Source organism: Rattus norvegicus, chromosome 4, assembly GCF_036323735.1.
Source record: "Rattus norvegicus strain BN/NHsdMcwi chromosome 4, GRCr8, whole genome shotgun sequence".
In the NCBI taxonomy this organism is placed as follows: domain Eukaryota; kingdom Metazoa; phylum Chordata; class Mammalia; order Rodentia; family Muridae; genus Rattus; species Rattus norvegicus.
In genome coordinates, this window is record NC_086022.1 from 16,708,400 (window position 1) to 16,712,697 (window position 4,298).

General features: G+C 39.2%; 1 protein-coding gene and 1 long non-coding RNA gene across 27 annotated transcripts in view; both read right to left on the reverse strand.

The window, feature by feature from the left end:
• The window catches only part of Magi2 (membrane associated guanylate kinase, WW and PDZ domain containing 2), a 1,483,910-nt gene that overhangs the window by 1,429,882 nt on the left and 49,730 nt on the right, over nt 1–4,298 (reverse strand). The gene's annotated exons all lie outside the window — the stretch shown is intronic.
• The window catches only part of LOC120102475 (uncharacterized), a 44,259-nt gene that overhangs the window by 12,248 nt on the left and 27,713 nt on the right, over nt 1–4,298 (reverse strand). For all 5 annotated transcript variants that reach the window (XR_010065750.1, XR_010065749.1, XR_010065748.1 and 2 more), the window contains one exon: nt 3,423–3,546. This is a non-coding gene — a long non-coding RNA (uncharacterized LOC120102475). The remainder of the gene's footprint in view (nt 1–3,422; nt 3,547–4,298) is intronic.

Consider the following 4,298-nt stretch of genomic DNA (forward strand, 5'->3'; position numbering starts at 1 on the left):
GGGTGTCATGAGGTAGAGAAAACTAGAAAGCAAACATTAATATAAACTTTCTAATAAGAAGACATGTTCCTGTCATGTTCCAACATGTCCTTCCCTAAGTGTCAAGTAATTTGGCATGGTTTTGCTTCTTGGCTTAAGGAAATGGATTATAAAAACAAACAAAACAAAGTATGCATCACTTATAGACTACAAAATATTAGTAAAAGGCCAACCATAACCTTTTTTACCAGTTTTGAAAAGTGGAATAATACTACAAAGCAACATTGTTTGAGTACTAGTGAAGGAGTTCTACTTGTCAGCCTGGACTGATAGCCCACCTACGCCAGTGAAAATGGATAACCGGCTGGTACACAAACCAGGAGGCGGGGTCTCAATGTTACAGTAAATGACCACACCACATGGTCCTTCTTCTGGATCAGCGAGTGATCCATCCATTACTCGAAACTATGTTATTTCTTCACGTTGAATTAATCCACCCCAAGTCTCAACTTTAATCATTTGTTGCTTCAGAGGAGTTATATCCCAAATGGTACGATTCAAAAGGGAAAGTTTCCACTGTAAATTACATCCCCCTAGGACCTCATGAACTTGTCCAATGCGGCTTGTGTATTGACAGGAATGTATAAGCAACTTCACATTTCTGGTCTCAGTTTTCTTCTCTCTATAAGAGTCTGTGTTGATGAGCACTACTATACATTTGTATTTTATGGAAGTTTTAGACAGTCCTAAGGACAAAGTCTTTTATTAAAAATCAATCTGAGTATTTGAAGGAAATCCTATCAAAAACTATAAGGAGTGGGGGAGATGGCTTGGTGCATTAAGTTGCTTACCACAGGGATGAAGACCTGAGTTTAACTTCCCAGAACCCACATAAAACTGGATGTGGCACACACACCACCACCATCACCACCGTCACTACCATCAGCACCACCACCACCACAAACAACAACAACAATAATGAAAAATAACATAGAAAACATCTCACCATGGAATTTACATTATGTCCCACAGTATATCCCTGTTCCTATATACCTTCACTTGGAAATGTTCATGGCAATGAGTCATCAGTTTGGTTCAAGATCTCCAGTGTCAGTGATGCTACCAATATTGGATTCTCCTAGGAACTCCTCCCAGTTATCTTGTTGCCCTGTGTCATGGAAACCTTGCAGCTTTGGATCAGCAGGACGGGCTCTTTTATTTTCCCCAACCATTTACAGTTGATTTAGATTTGGGGGTGAACTAACACAGAGCCCTGCCTAGATCTCGGCATGAGTAGCAGCTGACCTGGTCAGCCTCTCGAGTCTCCCTTACTTGCCCCACCAGGGTAAGCTCTCCAGCACTGCTCTGACTAGGCCACCGGATGCCATCATCAACAGGATAAAGGGGCAGCTCTCCTGCGCTCCTGTCTTCAGCCTGGCTCAACTTCACCCATGCCTATAGAGCCAGCTCTCCTGTGATGCCCAGAGGAGGTATATATAGGGCCTGTTCTCCCACAGTGCTGCAGCTAGCAAAGGGGCAGGGCCAGCTCACAAGCTCCCCTGACCTGAAGGCAAAGGTGGGTACAAAGGACAGGGAGATGAGAACTGGGATACGTGATGTGAAATTCAAACAATCAATAAAAATGTTTAAAGCATTGCTTTACTGAGGGTCCTCTCAAAATGGCTTGCTTGGCCAAAACAAACAAGCAAGCAAACAAACAAACACCTTCAGGGGAAAACCCACAGCTCTATACTGGACAGAGTTTTATTTGTTTGCAATGACACATTGAACACTTCTGTAAGTGCTTCTAAGCCACAGGGGATTCCGCTGTTGCAAATTCTCTGTTTAGCGCTATTGCCCATTTTTTAATTGGGTAATTTGGTTTGCTGATGTCTGATTTCTTGAGCTCTTCATATAATTTAGATATTAGTCTTCTGTCAGTCATAAGGTTGATGAAGATCTCTTCCCATATTTTCCGGCTGACATTTTGTCGTATTGATGGTGTTCTTATCCGTGTGAAAGCTTTTCTGTTTCATGGGATCCCATTTATTAATTGTTGATATTAGTGCCTGAGCTATTGGTGATCTGTTCAGAAAGTTGTCTCCTGGGCCAATGCATTCAAGGTAGTCCCCAATTTCTCTTCTATTAGATTTAGTGTATCCAGTTTTATATTGAGGCAATTGATCCACTTGGACTTGGGTTTTGTGCAGGTCTATTTGCATTCTTCTGCATGCAGGCATACAGTTAGGACAGCATGATTTGTTGAAAATACTCTCCCTTTTATACTGTATGATCTTTGGCTTCTTTGTCGAATGCCAAGTGTTCATAGGTGTGCTGGTTTACTTTTGGGTCTTTGATTCTATGCCATCGATGAACCTGTCTGTTTTTATGCCAATATTATGTGGGTTTCATTACTATTGCTCTGTAGAACACCTTGAATCAGGAATGGTGACATCTCCAGAAGTTCTTTTCTTGTACAGGATTGTTTTAGCTATTCCGAGTTTTGTTTTTCCATATGAAGTTGAGAATTTTTCTTTCAAGTTCTATAAAGAAATGAGTTGGCATTTTGATGGGAATTGCACTGAATAAGATTCTTTGTTAATCCTACTGATCCATGAGCAGAGGAGATCTTTCTGTCTTCTGATATCTTCCTCCATTTCCTTCTTCAAAGACTTTAAGTTCTTGTCATAAAAGCCCTTCGTTTGCTTGGGATTTGTTAAGGGTGTGCATTGGTCAGATCATCACAAATATGTGGCTAGTATGTAAAATCATAATAATGGTTACTACTGAAAAACATACATTAAACTTCAAAAACCTGGATGTGACCACGATTGTCTGTAATCTCAATGCTTCTCCACAAAAATTGGTAGGGGAGACAAGAGAATCCCAGGAATGCCAGGTAGCCGGGTACATGCAGTAGCAGAAAGTAAAACATACCATCTCAAAAAAGAGGGCAAAGGGTGAAACCTGAAATTGTCCTTCAATGAACACCCATCCCCCCACAATCATGCCTGTGCATACACACGGTGCACGTACACACAGATGCACACATGTGCACACATACACATACAGATGCAAAGCGCACACTCACAAATAATATTTGAAAAATATTAGTAACTATGATTGCAAATGTGTCTAAATATGTAACTCTTGAAAAAAAATCTCTAAAATCCAAGCAGATTTCTTCCAAGCAATGTGTTGTAAATTATATGTTAAAATATGTAGACATGAGAACCTATGACTTTAAGCTTGAAACTCTACCTTCGATATAGAATTTACATAAAAGACTTCATTACTTAGTGCTTTTTTAAATCAGACTTTTGAATTTCTGTTGCCAATCTAAATCACAAAGAGTAGATAAAAGTGTGCTCTTGTAAAATGTAGTACTTGAATAATATTTACATAATTAAGCCTTTAAAGTTTTTCCCACATAAATTATTCACCTTGGAGTGGCTTTTCGGCAATAGCTAGTATCATGTCCCATTTTCAGTGCTATGAATAGAAATAGCCTGGTCCGGAAACCTTGATTTTACAGCTGGGCTTTTCTCCTCCTGAATGTTTTGCACACTATAAAAATTAAAACATTAGGAGACAGTCATGTGTGCTATCCATTTATCATTCACAGGATATTCCTGAGAAAATATAACTTATTGAACCACAATTAACTAAATTAAAATGTATTTATGATGTTATTTTAATAAGTAAAATTAAAAAGTAAGGTATTAATAAATTTCAGCACATCAAAATATACAAGAGAAAATACTGAATGGACAGAAAGTTATGTCAAATTTAGCTAAGAAGGTCTCTATTAGGCTGTCTAAATGTTTACCTGGCAGAGTCTTAACTCCAAGTGCTAGAAAGGTGACAGAGGCCACAGGAAAACAGAGATAGAAGAAAATCCTAAAGTCTGTTGTCTGCACGAGTGAAAGATAAATAAATTTCATGTCAAAAAGAATTAGGGGTAAAGGAAAGGGCAATGTGTACGTCAGAGGTGTGGGACCAGTTTGAAAGTGTAGGGTCCCTTAGAGGCAGGTAGGAGCTTGGAGCCAGTGAGAAGCAGATTAATGGCAAGTTGTTAATGGTGTGAGGTAGGCAAGACGATAGAACAACTGGCTTTTCCTTCCAGCTCTCCATTTCAGATCTGTAGAGTAAGTTCCTAAGAAGAATGTCAGATGACAATGCTGTGAAATGTGAAGGAAATATAAAAGTAGTGAATTAGAAGATGGCTCTAATCAATGACTCCCATGTTGTGCAAAATGAATGAACACACTTGATAAACTAACTCAGAGTTAGCATACACAGAACAACACTTCACACAC